At 40.4% G+C, this 17,682-nt stretch overlaps 1 long non-coding RNA gene across 1 annotated transcript; it reads left to right on the forward strand.

Moving 5' to 3' along the window:
* Nucleotides 1-13,343: 13,343 nt before the first annotated feature.
* Nucleotides 13,344-14,495, forward strand: LOC124273503. Its single transcript, XR_006897666.1, has 2 exons — nucleotides 13,344-13,439; nucleotides 14,264-14,495. It is a non-coding gene; the product is annotated as an uncharacterized LOC124273503 (long non-coding RNA).
* The last annotated feature ends 3,187 nt before the right edge of the window (nucleotides 14,496-17,682 follow it).

The raw sequence follows: 17,682 nt of genomic DNA on the forward strand, positions 1-17,682 counted from the left end.
CGCTGAAGACCCGGTTCGATCCCCACATGGGTACAATGAGTGAAGCCTATTCCTGGTATCCCCCGTCGTGATATTTCTTGAACATTGCTAAAATCGGCGGAAAACTAAACTCACTCACTCACTCACTAGTATGTTAACCAACAACGTGGTTACGTAATGCTTCCTAATGGATCGTGGGGTCAAGCCCGATGATTTGGTTGATTGTGTGAATCGTACTATTCACATGTGAATACGTGTTGGATCATTCCTCCTGACATCAAGCACCAGATCTCTCTAAAATAATGATCACATTGTACATAGCAGATCAGTACTATATCTCTCTGACATTGTGATATTTAATAGGACTTACTAGACCGACAGATGTCTCTCTACCATAATGTGATAAAATGAAAGATATATCAAGATGAATATGTCTATTCCATAATGTGGCATTCATCTCTCTCAATGTATATATGGCTATCTACCATAAGACGATATTTATATCATCCGAGAACATAGATATTTTCTACCATTATGTGACATTTAACTGAACTAAATCTATTTCTGCAATAATGTGACTAACAGTTAGATCTCACTGGATGGGTATATATCTTTCAGGACTAATGTGACATTCAGTTAGATCTCACTGGATGGGTACATATCTTTCAGTACTAATGTGACATTCAGTTAGATCTCACATATCATATTCGTGACGTTCAGTTAGATCTGACTGGATGGGTAGATATCTTTCAGTACTAATGTGAAATTCATTTAGATTTCTGGATGGGTAGATATCTTTCAAGACATACTAAATGTGACATTCAGTTAGATCTCACTGGATGGGTAGATATCTTTCAGTACTAATGTGACATTCAGTTAGATCTCACTGGATGGGTAGATATCTTTCAGTACTAATGTGACATTCAGTTAGATCTCACTGGATGGGTAGATATCTTTCAGTACTAATGTGACATTCAGTTAGATCTCACTGGATGGGTAGATATCTTTCAGTACTAATGTGACATTCAGTTAGATCTGACTGGATGGGTAGATATCTTTCAGTACTAATGTGACATTCAGTTAGATCTCACTGGATGGGTAGATATCTTTCAGTACTAATGTGACATTGACATTTAGATCTCTGGATCTGACTGTGGTAGTGGATGGGTAGATATCTATCAGTACTAATGTGACATTCATTTAGATTTCAATGGATGGGTAGATATCTTTCAGTACTAATGTGACAATCACAACATTCAAGATGGGTAAATATCTTCTTTCTACCTTTATGCTACATTCAGTGAGATCACTTTACATTGTGACATTCCGTTAGGTCTGTTATAGGATATACCTCTTTACCATGATGTAGCATTCGCGGAAATTTGAGTTTTGTTGATATTTTTTCTACCATGATAAAAGGAGGACGACGTGGTTGGGTTTATCGCACTTAGCAATATTCCGCTCATATGGCGGCGCATGTGTATGTAAATGTGCGGCTGCTTGTACCAGCCCAGACTTCAGCTGGTTTTAAGAAGCATGAGATACCATCTGCAGTGAAGCATGGAACCGACTCAGACACATTATACTGACTCCGAGACGACCAGTCTTTGTTGTACCCATTAATGCCGAGCGCCAGGCAGGGACCAACAAGTACCATATTTGAACGTCTTTTGGTATGACGCGGTCGGGGATCGAACCCGCGACCTTCCGCTCTCCTGGGCGGACGCTCTAACCACTACACCACGGAGGCGGTCACCATGATAAGAGACTCAGACGAACGTTACATGTCTATTTACAACACTGCTACAATCCATGCACGGTACAACATACAAAATTCGTAATATACACATTAGTTATTCGTATTTCGTTTACATATATATTATCTTGCGCATTATTCTTACCATTTCAGCAAACGCAGTAACATCTGTTCATACAAAATACAATGTATAATCATTAATACATAATATAATTACATAGGAGTAATCAGAGACAGGTTTAGTTGCACTATATATGACTGATTTGCCAAATATAATTACAGTTTCCAATGTATGTTGATTAGATGTTGGTCAGATTCCAGTGTGGAGTGAATCATGGGATCGACTGTAGCACCGGTTGACGTATATCACAGCTGGGAACATTTAATGGCTGACAACGACTCTATGATAAATAATGTGCAAACCACTGTGTATGTTAATTTCAGGAAAATACATGCGACAGGATCTATTTCCTTCGTTAAGTATTGGTTCATACTCAGATTTTAATTCCCGCTCCAATTCACATCAGTTAGTTTATCCCTGTTGTTCTTAACTCCATCTACAGGGGCGGTGGAGTAGCCTAGTGGTTAAAGCGTTGGCTCGTCACGACGAAGACCCGGGTTCGATTCCCCACATGGGCACAATGTGTGAAGCCCATTTCTGGTGTCCCCCGCCGTGATATTGCTGGAATAGTGCTAAAAGCGGCGTTAAACCATACTCACTCACTCACTCACTTAATTCCATCTACTGTTAAGTGGTTGGCTTATTCATTATAAAACTGAGGGTAGATTTGAGCTGGTGGCTATAGTTCAGACTGGGATGATTCAGGATTGGTCTGGCCACTCTTGTACTGGTCATCTCTCAATACATATAGCCTGTAACTACATGTAACTACACTTATCACCCTGGGCCTAGATTTCCGAAGCCCTCTTAGCGCTAAGATAGTCGTAAGTGCCATACATTAACTTACGACTATCTTAGCGCTAAGGGAGCTTCGAAAATCTAGGCCCAGGATTCCAAGACCTGATTGGGGAGCTGGACCGCTGTTGCAATGAGTTGAATAGTAATACTGCTTCAATCACTGTTTACATATTATATTGGAGGGGCGGTGGGGTAGCCTAGTGGTTAAAGCGTCCGCTCGTCACGCCGAAGACCCGGGTTCGATTCCCCACATGGGCACAATGTGTTAAGCCCATTTCTGGTGTCCCCGCCGTGATATTGCTGGAATATTGCTAAAAGCGGCGTAAAACTAAACTCAGTCAGTCAGTATTATATTGGCACACTATTTGTACTACCATTGAATTAAAGCGTGAAACCCATTTACAGCGTCCATTGAAGTATGGTGCAGGATTTAGAAAAGGTTTCACTGGAAGTGGCAATGTAAGTGTTCTACATTAGGGAAATTATAAAAACAAGCAAAACGAAAACTCTTTCGCGTCTTTTTGTATTTTACAAACGAATTCCACACCGTGTGGAGGTCTGGTTTATGGAACAAATTAATAAATTACTGAATCGTCCAATTTGGTAAATTTCTTAAATTAGTAAGGAACATGTAGCAGACCACAAATTCAATGTCATGTGCATAATTAATTATCCTCATTTTTACCATTCAACATGGTAAAATGTTGAATTTTACAGGAAAATTAAGGCGAAAATGTCTCACCTCTTCTGTTTTCGGTGTTATAAATAGTATTGAGTGCCTTCTACTGAAAGGAGGAAAAAAAGGTGTATATTTAGATTACCAAACCGAAGGTAACTTAATACTTTGTCGGCAATTTATGTTTTTTGCTATGTACATAGGAGTTTGTCTTATTCAGCATCATATATATATTGTTCCAGGTGGAATCTAAACGTAAACTTCTCCGAAACGTTACTGAAGTTACTGAAGAAATCGCACCCCTGTTCTATGTTTCGATTTCACCGCCCGTTGTAACTGCATCTATCAATATAACGTTATCCTGCTAACCTATAAATGAATTACAGATTGAGGCAAACGGATGAAGGTATTAAATATATACGGTTAAATGGTTTTACCTTTGAGCAAGACAGTCTTGAGTGTTATGCAACGCCACAAATGTTACAGTGATGCAAAACTTATTCTGAGGGCATATTGGTCAATGTCGAAAGTGTTAAATCAATATCACGAGCTAAGAACACGGATATAGTGAATAATCCTGTCTCGCGGGATATAGTCTGCCTATAACATGAAATTCAAGCGTGTTCGCTCTAATAGTCCCATGACTGATATCGAAACGAGTAATTCTGAACCATGTGGTCAGCATGACGGCCATTACACAGGAGCTAAGGGAGATCACTCCACTGGCATGTTTTACTCTGACGTATTACAGGCTGGCAACTATACTGAACAGCAAAAGAAACACAACTCTGGCTTTTTTCAAGTTTTTAAATAGAAGACATAAACACGAACGCTTACTTTTATGAGATTTTATTTTTTCGAAACTTGCGTTTCTTTTGCTGATGAGTATAGTACAGACATCACCTTAAGGACATTTCATATCATTCTCATCAGCATCATTCTAGTGCACTCCCTGTCAGTCTCCATAGTGTTAATAATAATAATAGTGGATATTTGTAAAGCTCCTGTGTCCACCTACTGATGCATTATCATGGCGCATTAAAACTATTTACAGAAATAGGGCAAAAGTTAATTGTAGGATTTAGTAAAAAGGAACGTCTTTAGGACCTTCTTAAAAGAGTCTGGGGTTGGGGCGAGTTTGATTTGAAGCGGTAGATAGTGCCACAGGAGAGGCGCGACATGCTGAAAACCTTTCTTTCCAAAAGAGGAGAGCCGATCTTGGGGAACTTTCAGGAGCTGTCGAGCTAGGAACGTAGAGTTCTGGAAGGCACATACTGGGTGATGAGAGACGTTGTGATAAGGATGTCGTGTCACTCTGGTCGAATACGACCATGGACGGTTTATTGTTTGAAAAGAGAAGAGCATGATTTTCACAATGCAGTCTCTCGGTATCGCCTTACAAGCCATGGTTTGATCGAAGTAGATTACAACCGCAGCAACATTAACCAGCTCATGTTGATCCTGCAAACAGTTATCTTTTCCAGACTGCGTCAAGCCCATTTCTGAAACCCCTTGCGGAGACATTTGGAAAATTGTACCTTCCAAGAATGTATTCTAAGTAACACGTAACACGGGAAGCCTTCAATTTTCAAACAGTGATATCAGTCGTACAAATGAAATGTACTTTCTAAATTTACCCGTCCCTAAAGTATCTGAAGAAAGGTCAACGTTAGAGATCAAAGCTACCTTGAAGTTGTGAATTTGTCGTTTCTTATCCGTTAAAAGTTCCATCATTTAACTGGTTCACAGGTTGGAGCTAAGGCTAAGCATACGATGGTGGTCGTGAGATGAGCTAATAGTGGACTTTGGTCAGATTGGAGACTATACTTGCAAACACCGAAGTGCGTTCGATCGGATGAGCTGTACAGACATGACCAATTAGAATATCCGGTTGATCGAACCCTCCCTGGTTGCTAATACGGTGACCCTGGTCATGGAAATCGTCAATGGAAGGACGGCATCTGGAGATTGCTGTCAAGACCTATTTAAATGCACGCTGAAGTGACATTTCCAAGGTTAGTAAGGGACTGGTAAGATCATGTGTTAATCAGGAAACCAAAAGGTGGACAATTCCACAGTAAATCGACATATACCCTCTTATGTGTCGGATCTAGCCCAATGCTAGGTTTATGTCTACACAGGGGTAAATATTGAGACACATTTTAACCTATTTCAAAACCTCTTTCATTTTCTTGACGTCTAATATTCTAATCTTCAAGATATATAAAATATTTGTTTTAAGATGGCAAGTTTGAGTCGTTTGGGTTAAATATGGATTATGCTTTTCAAACTGGTATTCAATTTAATTTAGCTCTATGTAGTGGATATTGAAATGAGAAAATATCAATATATATTTGTTTTAAAATATGTTTTGATAACGTCATTGTTTAAATTATTCGGAAGACCATTACCACTTAGTGTCAGTATGAGTTTATTGATTAGTAACATAAAATTTCTCACTCTCAAGATTTCACGTTTTCCATCGTGCGAGGTCCCCTAAAGATTCTTCCAACGTCTCACTTGTGGCATACGTTATTAATGTTTGACCACATGTGGTATTTGACAAACGGTCCAACTAATGGCAGGACCGACCGGTTGGGTCAAGAAGACGCAGGAAAGTGGTCAAGGGCGTCGGTTCCACAAACTGACTTTAGCGCTATGATGATTATAAGCCATGGTCCACGCCTGCCGTAGTGCTAAGGGCACTTCGGACAGGGTCCCCGTCCAGTCCTAGTGGATACAAGTGTAACCAGTATTTGAATTAACGACTTACTTTTCATACAGTAGATCCGTGAAGATCCGGGTTAGAAATGATCTTCAGCAATCCATGCTTTTCGTAAGAGGCGACTAGCGGGATCCTATGACCAAACTCCCTGCATTAGTTGATTCAGGTCGTTGTTTTGTAAATGCTTTGATTGGTGTTCATAATATCAGTCTCTAGTTTAGGTAGTCCGAACGTGATTATTTGCACACATCCGTCATACAACAGGTACATTTTGTTGAGCGCGGCGTTAAACAAAACAAATTTACAGAATTATGTGCGGTGCATACACGCCTTATGTGCTGGCATCTGTGTCAACACACACTTTATATTACGATGTGGTGGAGGCTGCTTTGTCAGATAGACCAACTAACACCTACGGGGCGGGAAACAATCGACTCAACACTAAATGCGAGAAACAGGCTTCATGCTATTGGTATTCAATTCCATCTGCGTACCCTTATCTGTAGACAATCGACAACTCTAACGGGCGTGAAGACATAGGAGGTAAAGTGTGAACAACTGGTCTCTTAAGTGCTGGTTATAACGGTTGAACCAGAGCGTAATATACTTGATCTCCAATTGCTGATTGACATAGATAATCAGTTACAATCCCATCAGTTCATCCATGTTACTATGCCAACAGACGTCCAAAGATAGTGAAGAGGGGTGCGTCTAAACTAATCGGACCCCAAAGAACGAATGAAAAACAACAGGTGGTCAGAGACTTGTTGACCAAAATACAAATCTCGTACTCCATTAAGTCAATACAATCGTCATGCCTTTAGACTATAAATAGTATTCATCGACTAACGGGATCAAAAAGTCAGGAGTGCTTATTTGGTTGACACATGTCATGGTGTCCCATTTGTGTAGATCAGTACTTGTTATGTGAATCACTGGATCGTCTGACCCAGACTCGATTATTTTTAGACCGCCGTCATATAGCTGGAATATTGCTGACCGCGGCGTTAAGCATCAAACAATAAATAATAAACAATAAACGACAAGTATTCGTGGCTCGAAAATATCGATAGCTAGCAGTCGTCATTTGAAAACACTCGCAGACACGCGCGCACATATACGCACACGCACACGCATAGACACACACACATTCTTATCGTAATCTCTTTACTACAGAAGCCCATCAGTTGGGGCCAGACTTCCACCTTTCTGTTTACTTCCGGGTACATCTCCTTATGGGCGTTTATTGGTAGACTTTACCCTGTGGCGTCAAACCACGTTTTGTTTGTTAATGTTGCACTCATCAATACTGTAACTAAATTACGACGGGGGTCTGTAAATAATCAAGTCTCGACCAGACATCCTGGGCATCGATCTGCGCAATTGGAATACGATGACATGCATCAAACAAATCAACGAGCCTGACCACCCTATCTTGTTAGTCGCCTCTTACCATAGGCATGAGTTTCTGCAGAGAAATCCCAACCCGAATCTTCAAAGGGTGAAATGTCTAAAAGCAGGATTCTGTTTCAGCCTGATAAATCCCCGTACCTGACAAAGTTCCATGTCTGTATAGCAGAGTACATATAAGCGATTCGCAAAGCATCAACGATTGGTTGGAGTGAGTGAGTGTGGTTTTACGCCGGTTTTAGCACTATTCCAGCAATATCACGGCGAGGGACACCAGAAATGGGCTTCACACATTGTACCCATGTGGGGAATCGAACCCGGATCTTCGTCGTGACGAGCAAACGCTTTAACCACTAGGCTACCCCACCGTCCCACGTCGTTAAGTGTCTTCTAGCCATTTCCCGGATTTGACGGGCAACTTTTTGCACACATTTTGCACAACATTTTGCACACCAAGACAATTGGCGTTCTCATGTTCAAGTGTGATGGATATTTGACAGATGTTTTTTGTTCATCTTGAATATGGTAATTAGAGTGTTCTGTTGTCATTAATAACGTATGTGACGTAACATAGTGATTGGTTGGTGAGTAGTTAAACATGTACAAGTACCCACTTGTCTTTAACAGGGATGTGAACAGAGTGGGTGAGTGAGTTTAGTTTAGCAATATTCCAGCTATATGGCGGCGGTCTGTAAATAATCGAGTCTGGACCAGACAATCCAGTGATCAACAGCATGAGCATCGATCTGCGCAATTGGGAACCGATGACATGTGTCAACCAAGTCAGCGAGCCTGACCACCCGATCCCGTTAGTCGCCTCTTACGACAAGCATGAGTTACTGAAGATCAATATTCTAACCCGGACCTTCACGGGTCTGTGAACAGAACAGTGCATATGGCAACGAATAACACGTATCCCAAATGTGTAGATCTATGCTCGTGATGTCAACCACTGTATTGGCTGGTCAAGAATCAGATATTTACAGTCATCTAGCTGGAATATTGCTGCGCGTACCGTTAAACATCAAACAAACAAACGAACAAACTATTTCAGTTGAGTAGATGCGTATCAGGATCCGACAATCTCGGGTTCGAATCCTTGATCCTTGATCTCTAAGCCTTATACGCTCATGGGCTTAACATTTTCCTATACACCTCAAACTCAGTGATTCCCCGACTTAAGTATACTACGTGTCTTCATCACCGAGATGCGAGACACGTGAAGATCCGGGTTAGAATTGGTCTTCAGCAGCAATGCTTGTCGTAAGAGGCGACAAACGGGATCGGGTGGTCAGACTCTCTGATATCATGTCATCAGTGACACATGTCATCGTATCCTAATTGCGTAGATTGATGCTTACAATGTTGACGGGTGGATTGTCTAGTCAAGACTAGATTATTTACAGACTGCCGCCATATAGCTGGAATATTGCTGAGTGCGTCGTTAAGCAACAAACAAAACTAGTTGCGAACTATTTACTTTAAGTTAGATATGAGGCTAAGACAAGGCTTTGGCACATGTGCCTACGAACGTCGCCAAGCGGGGGCGGTGGGGTAGCCTAGTGGTTAAAGCGTTCGCTCGTCACGCCGAAGACCCGGGTTCGAATCCCCACATGGGCACAATGTGTGAAGCCCATCTCTGGTGTCCCCCGTCGTGATGTTGCTGGAATATTGCTAAACGCGGCGTAAAAACCAATCTCAGTCAGTCAGTCAGTCGCCAAGTGATAAATATTTCCCTTTGTGCGATGGCTAAGCACTCTCTATCTTTGAAAAAACACTGTTTGATCCAAATGTTTGTTAGATTTGTTGTTAAAAAATACCAACTTTCCAACGGCCATATGAATGCAGATATAGTAATGGAAGAAACTCAATTAATCAATCTTTATTCAGAACTGAAGGCCACGGACCATCTACAAGTATACACAATGTTCAACAGCAGAGTGGTTTTCTCTTCATAACAGCATGATAAATAGACAAAGCAATATTTGCAATTAATATACGGTTAACAGTTCACAACAGCTGGATAAATATGTGTTTTGGGGGTTGTTACGTAATTAACTGGGAATATATTTGCTTCTAATGTTACTACACGTATAATGAGGTGAGGTGAAACTGGGCAGAAACGTCGTCGCTTCCAGGGCATTCAGAATATTTCGCCTCATATGACAACGTGCATGCGTGTGTGTATGTCTATTTCTTTGTGTACTAGCCCAGACTTAAGCTGGTTTTATAGTGGTTAGCTCACTGAGATTTCATGCCGCAGTGAAGCATGATGAAGTAAAAGTTCAGGGACACATTATACTGACTCCATCCATGACGACCAGTCCTTGTTGTACCCATTAATGCCGAAATGTTGTTTAGGGACCAACAAGTACCATAAATGTAACGTCTTTTCAAATGAGGCGGTCGGGGAACGAACTCACGACCTTCCGCTCTCCGGGCGGACGCTCTAACCACTACAACACGGAGGCGGCCTCCAAAATTTGATCAAAATGTATCACCAATGAAATGTCCAAACACTTGCCTTTATCACCATGTTATGACAGTTTATGTCCCTTGTCAAATACCCCGAGTACCCACACATGGCATTGTGTACTTAAATAGATGTCACACTATCCTCGTCTGACAGTGGACTCATTACCTTCAAACGACCATCGCTCTTACGAATCAATGCGCACAAGTCCATATTATCGATAAAACGAAAGCCTCTAGGCATCTGTACTCAGGGGATAAATTTGTCAATTACATCTTATATTGCATATAGACACTTCATAATATCAAGTGTTTTCATACTAAAATAAGTATCTGTTAACCCCTTTTCTCCACAAGGCGCGAGCAGGGGTTAAGCGTCGTTTCTGGCGTGCATTGGTTCTCAACGCGTCCGTTAGCTCGATACGTATTATTACCAACGTTTCGACTAGCAAAGAATCTTAATGATACAATTTCCACGCACCTCTGCGGAGTTATTACATTATTTCATATTATCAAAACTAGATCGCCGACTGAATGATGATTAATTTTGTGAAGAAGATAACACAACATATATTCGTCTCGAATAGCACCACCATATTTAACGGTGTCAAGTGGATATTGATTCTCAACGAATATCTTTGTAAGTCAATACATGCGCAGCAAAGTCCTTTATTTTAGGGTGTTGCAAATCCAAGCTTTCGTCACGTGCGGCTCAGTTAGAGTAAAGGCGAATCATAGCATGAAATTCAATTACATAAATTCTTCATACAGCAATTACTTTATATGATAAAGATGAGATATTTTCTCTTCGATAAGTCTATATCTGTCTTCAGATATAGAGACCGGGCACGTATAAGTCAAAGGGGCTTCCTCAATGCACGGTCGTCGTTGCCCACAGCTAATGGAATTACATACTATTGAACGGTCGGACCAAGCGATTTCAATGATAAGAGGTATCCCAATCTTATCACAGCGCTGGAAAGGGACATTCATCGGATTGACCAAGGGTCAAAGCTGTCTGACCATGTCCCTTAGAATGACTGGGAGTTCTTCAGGTTGATTGAGCTGCTCGCAGCTCAGACTTCCTTGTCTTTATCATTACTTCAGATTTTCTGGAGATTCCAAAGTCTGATCGCGGCAAATGCAACTTGAAGCATACTCTTAATTGGATGATCAGATAAGCCGGCCTGAAGCGTTGTATTGTCGCCATTATGGACAATGTGTTCAGCCTCTAGTGCTGTCTAAGGGTCTTTGTCTTACAAAGCACAGCAATTAGAATGACATTTGGTTTCAGGCATTCGATGAGAGTTTCGGATTACTCTTTTGTTCTTGATGATATGATTCATAAAACGTCCATCAGCGTTTACCAATATTGGCTTCTCGTATTCTCTGTCTGAACAATGCAAATCAAAACAATAGAATACGTAGGCGTAGCATATATACACGATTGATTGGGAACGATTTCCTGAACGTCTTGGTTACATGCAAGGTAAAAAGCCGTTTTCAAAAATTCAGAATAACTGTACTGTCGTAACACACTGCTCTTTTTTACAATTATTTGTAAATGTTTGGTTGGTTCATGTTTCGCCTCAGTTAGTAACACAACAACCTGGAAATAATCCAGTTTGCAAGTGATTGACGTTATGAGTAAAGTTCCTCGCGCCGGGTCACGATGACACGTAATTATCCAAATCACCGAGGCTGAAGACGTGATTGCTAGTAGTCTTCAAGGAGAGCACTTGCACAAAACAACATAACAATGCACGAAACTGTCTTGACAAAAAACAAATCTTAGCGACTTACTTTCCAAGTAACCACTGTGACAAGTGGTATTCTTAAATCTTACTTCAACATATCCCTGGGGCGGTGGGGTAGCCCATCGGTTAAAGCGTTTGCTCGTCATGCCGAATATCCGGGTTCAATTCCCCACATGGGTACAATGTGTGAAGCCCATTTCTGGTGTCCCCCGCCGTTATATTGCTGGAATATTGCTATAAAGCTGTTTTTCGTCATAATTATAGTCCGTTATTCTGACACCCTTTTTGTCGCGATCTAATTCGCCATAGTGTGTTCACCTGTCGAAAACACATCCTTGTCATGGAGGACAATTGAAACAGTAGCATGTGGCTTGCCTGTAGTGTTCTTTTAGTGTAACAGTTCATGAAGTAACATCAAAGGGTTGTCTCGGTTAGAAATGTCGTCTGAAAAATGTATACATTTCGGATGGTGTTTGTGGATACTTTGACACCATTTTAGATCTAACTCACGCTGTTTTCACGTATCAGTAAACTTAGCGTGACACAAGATCGTGCACGCAGGTAGTATACTTGACACGTTCTGTCAGTATTGACAGACATTCAGTCATATGTTGTTATCGCGTTGACAGGAACGCGACCCCTGACCAGTAAAAGAATTAAGATTATAAAAAAAAATTCAGGTTGACAAACTCTAAAACTGATTTTTCCAGTTAGGCCAAAGGATGCAAATACCATACACCGGGATATCAACAAGCGAGTGAGTGAGTTTAGTTTTACACCGCACTCAGCAATATTCCAGCGGCGGGATGTCAACAAGTACTCGATAATACGAACTATATTGTTAATAAGAAAGTAAGAGGGCGGTGGATTAGCCGACTGGTTAGAGCGTTGGCTCGTCACACCGAAGACCCGGGTTCGATTCCCGACAATGTGTGAAGCCCATTTCTGGTGTGCCCCGCCTCGATATGGCTGGGATATTGCTAGAAGCGGCGTAAAACCTCACTCACTCACTCGCCAAACGTAAGGGTGCCGGACTGGAGTGCTATCCCAGGGCTAGTAAAGGTGAAAGTAAAAAGAATCAGCCAGATTTTGACACCACCCAATGCCATTTGATTAAATACTCGTATTATTACTGATATTGATATTACAAATACAATAAGGTTACGAAGTAGATATTAAACTGAGCCCCGAGCAAAATGGCCAACATATATATTGGCCATATCGCGAGGGCTCAGGTTAATATTTTACACGTACGCCGAGGTATACGGCGGATAATTAATTTGTTGAATAAAGGATTTCGCATTATTTATTTTGAAATTTATATTGGTGTTTTTAAAGTTTAACGCTTCTAAAATAAATTCCGAATATTCGTTTTCAAGAGCTCACCCCTTCACAATGTAATGCACTCTTCCAGCACAAATTGTCCCTGCGTTGCGTTTGGGCGACTGATTATAGCTATTAGGAGAAACATGAAATAATTTTAAATACATTTTGTATGCCAGGATATTTGTCTTATTAGCTGGAAAAAATAGTGACATTTTGAATTGTAGAGACACGCTAAAGCTGATAACACAAATAGTGTAAAAAAGTCTAGATGAAGGGACATTGAACATTAAAACCACTCAACCGAAAACATTTGGTATGCATTGCACGAACACAACTGAAACCACGTGCTTTGTCATTCGCGCTCAAGGTGGCAACTGAGTAAGAAGACGAGCTCGTTGTTGCAAGCCAGAGTGTTGAAGGTAAGTTTCATATGCATATATTTCTTAATATTAACATTAGTGACAACAAATTACTGGCAAACAAGGATAACGTGGACCGGCGCAGAGAACGCGTTTTCGAGAAGTAGGCGGTGCACGGTAATGAGCAAACCCATTTGGTTTGTGCAGAGACCATTTAATAGATAATCTATTATATGGTCTCTGGTTTGTGAAAGGTAGCGCAGATGTAGGTTAGTGCACGTGCAGTACATGAAGATGAAATTGATTCCGCGCGTAGCTGCACACACCTTGCTCATAAGACTCTCACGTGGTCGGTGTAGCGCTACACTTGCTTGCGGACAACCTGGGACCTCTTCGCTAACAATGGCAAGCGCCAGTGAGCGGCACTTATGCATGCTATTACGGGTCAACTGTCAGGTCGGTGCTCAAGTTATCCTTGTTTGCCTGTACATGTATAAACCATTGTTTCGGAAACAAAAAAAATGAACTCTTACCAATAAATGTGTTTGTATTGAATTTATGCAAATATTTATTTGTGCAAATTGCAGAATCTGAATGTGTGTACATATTTAGGCTATTACAAAATATACATTTACAATCTTATCCCCCATGAGGAATCTGGGTAATACACCTCAGTAGGTCATGCTTGTCATAACAGGCGATTGAAATGATCATGTTTTGAATGTGGTTCGCATGTGTCGTGTGATGTTTCTAATGTACAACTGGCTAACTGAACCCGTGTTTCACGTGTAATAGGAAGAACAGTATTTTTCAGTATGATACGTTAATGGTGTCCAGACTATTTTGTGGATGTGTTGGTAATTTCAATTTTTATAATTTTAAAGTCAGCAGATTGCTGGACACTTCGCCGGAGAAAGACGAAGATGCGAAGATGCGAACGAAGGATTAAAGCCCAATTCTACTAGCTTATCTATAACTAGGGGCTCTGCCGCAGGCGAATTCACAATTGATCCTGGATTCTGTTATATCGGCTGCCAACTGTCATAAATGTGAATGTAGTTCACAAGTGAACATGCCATTGACATGTAAAATTAAGAAAAAAACAACAAAACGTGACTTTTATAGTTAACTTTGTATTTAAATTGACTTTTTCTTTAAGCACTGTACCTTTTCCTGGCGAAATTTACGGTGTTTCTAAATATTTATCGAGGCGAAGCCGATGACTATCGACCTATGGTGACGTCATCCGTAGGGCGATATCAAGCCCTGATGACGTCACCTTAGGGCGGTATGGCTGATGGACGTGTATCTACTAAATAGGCCATATCATCCCGAGGTGTACATTATAAGTTGTTCACTGGTCACGAGGGGGGCATAGGTGATGTACCCTCGTACCCTCGATGTGTGTTTATGTTCCTTGAGCCCGAAGGGGAACATAAACAAACATCGAGGGTACATCAACCCATAGGCCCCGAGGGACCAGTGAACAACGTATTTATCTTACCGAACACCCTAATGTTAATTTTGAATTGTTTGAAGCACGGGTACAAATCTTTTTGTAGCCATCGCTAGATTTTGCCGACAAGAAAAACAGATTTAGAGTTATCTCCCTTCCATCGATTTGCATTCTCAAAACATCGGCAATTTCCGTACATCATACGTGATTCAATGTTATTCCAGATAAAAAATTACTACCACGAAGTACCAAATGAGTTGCCATTAACAGCGGGGTACATTGAAATGTTACTCGCTTGTAAGCGGGGTACATTGAAAATAATAGAAGAGCGTTCAGCCAATCAGAAAGCGACATTTATTTGCCAGGTAAGATAAATGGATATGTCTCCTGAGCATCTAATTTAAAACAAATCTACATGATATTTGGCGATTTGAAAATGATTGCTTAATGTTTCATCTTTGAACCTCAACGAAAATGAATTTCTTGTATTCATGTATGTTTTATTGGCATTTGTTCAATATTACCTTGTGATATATTTACTTTTAAGCGGTCCCCAATTGCGCAGATCGATGCTCATGCTGTTGATCACTGGATTGTCTGGTCCAGACTCGATTATTTGCATATAGCTGGAATATTGCTGAGTACCGCGTAAAACTAAACTCACTCACATTAATTTAAAGCTTTATCCTGTAAACTGTAATTGGGTAGAATTTCACACCTTGCAAAGGGGATACTATCTAACTGTTTGTATGTTGCCAACGCATCATAATGGTATTTTCGGATGTCCAAGAGAGACTGCATCAAACTGCAGTAAAGCCTTGAAACAATTTTTTTTGCAAGATGTGAAAAAGAAAACTTAACATATAATGACAAAACACAAGTATTCACAGTACAACATGTCCAAAAACTGCAATTTGACTAGTACTTATGGGACGATCCTTTAGATAAGAATCGATAATTTGGGAAGAAATAGTATGTGAAACCACCACCGTATATATCAATACATGACATTAAAGAATACATTTCAAACGTTCAAATAAAATATTCACCAATGGATTGAATTATTTTCCAACAGAATGCCATACAAAATGCAAGTTCTACAAAATTGACACGAATCCCACTCTATTAGAAACAAAACACGAGTCCGTTTTACAGTACAGTTTTGTACTCGTAGTCAAAGGGACATCACTCTCACTCCACAAACGAAATTACTTCCCCTTTTGAGAAAAGGTCAACATCATTGCAAAAGCATGCAAATACACCACAAGAGTTTCAACGGAGAACGAGAAAGGTATGTTTTCTGTCAAGTAACATTTTGTATGGAACGATTGTTCAGTTATGTGGTATCGACTTGTAGGCGCTGAATACAATAGCTCATCCATATTTACTACGGTCTATTGTTTTGGTTTCTAGAGAGCAGGTGGAAAACATGTACTTTTGTGGTCAGAAATGTTACAATAGAATAATGCAATCTAATCGATGTCTTCAACGTGCATTCCAGGTCACTATTCTAGCCCAAGCCTGTCTCACTTTTTGTCTTAAGTTGACAACTTAATTACCGCTAAGACAACTTAGAAAATAGACTTAATATGAAAAACTTGTTTTTTTGGTTGTTTTTTTGTTTCGCTTTTTTTCAGGTATAATGAAAAACTGTTTTCGCAGAGGCACTTTTTCGCAACTCTTACCTCAGAGACAGCTTTGCGAAAAGTCCGCCTCATATCAGCTTCTGTTTTAAGGTATGTGAATTACGACCCTATTAACACTTTGATCGCTTTGTACAGCGGCACCCAGCAGGGGAGTATTTTAGGGAGATGGGAGCAGGAATATGTTTCACTAATGCTCTTTTCTTCAGCAATTGACGAATATATTTTACAAAAGGACAAGCCTTCCTTTGTTGTTTATGCCTGTATTCACGATAAGTCCTTTCCGCAAAAAAATCGATGTTCATGTTGTTGATCACTGTATTGTCTGGTCCAGACGATTATTTACACACCGCCGCCATATAGCTGGAATATTGATGAGTGCCGCGTAAAACTAAATTCACTCCATTCACTTTCTGCAAAACTGTCAAAGGACCTGTGAAGCAAACAGTGCAAAAGCATGTCCTTGAGATGCGCAAAGCTGAAAACATACCATAATCATTTAATAATGGAAAACCACGGAAATGTACAATTGAAGCTTATATAAACACCTAACGCTATAACATGATGCAGTGACAATGCCTTGTGACAGAGCGTATCTTTACTGGGCAATTTGTACGTCTTTATAGTGTCTCTAATTATCTTTAAAGAACACCTTCATATTCTGAGTACATATTTATTGACGTATTGATTGGACATTATTCCTGGTGGCGAGGACGTACTGTTGTCATTCAAGGGCTTACAGTGTTATCATGGCCGATTACTGAAATAATATCATGTATTTGCTCTGTGTAATACTACAGTACTTTAGTAGTAAATATACTTTCACAATTATACACTGCTGTCCAGTCTCGTATCTCCAACGTCTACTGTTGTAAAGAAAGAAACATTCACTATCAACATTTCTGTGGACGATGAACGTCTAATGTATATTTACCCAAATAACTATAGTTATACCCAAATAACCATAGCGGTGAGGATGTTGAGTATAGTTCCAAGTCAATTCATCAACCAATGGCACTGATGAAAAAGACCCATCACGTTTTCCATTAAAATAGTTTGGAAGCACTAGTGGTCTTTACCTGGCGATTGCAATCTCGGGGAGTCCGTGAAGATCCCTGTTAGATTTGGTCTTCACCACCCAAGCTTGTCGTAAGAGATAACTAACGGGATCAGACTCACTGACTTGGTTGACAGTCATGTCATC

The sequence above is a fragment of the Haliotis rubra genome, unplaced genomic scaffold, assembly GCF_003918875.1.
Source record: "Haliotis rubra isolate DU_JTF1 unplaced genomic scaffold, ASM391887v1 Scf181, whole genome shotgun sequence".
In the NCBI taxonomy this organism is placed as follows: Eukaryota; Metazoa; Mollusca; class Gastropoda; order Lepetellida; family Haliotidae; genus Haliotis; species Haliotis rubra.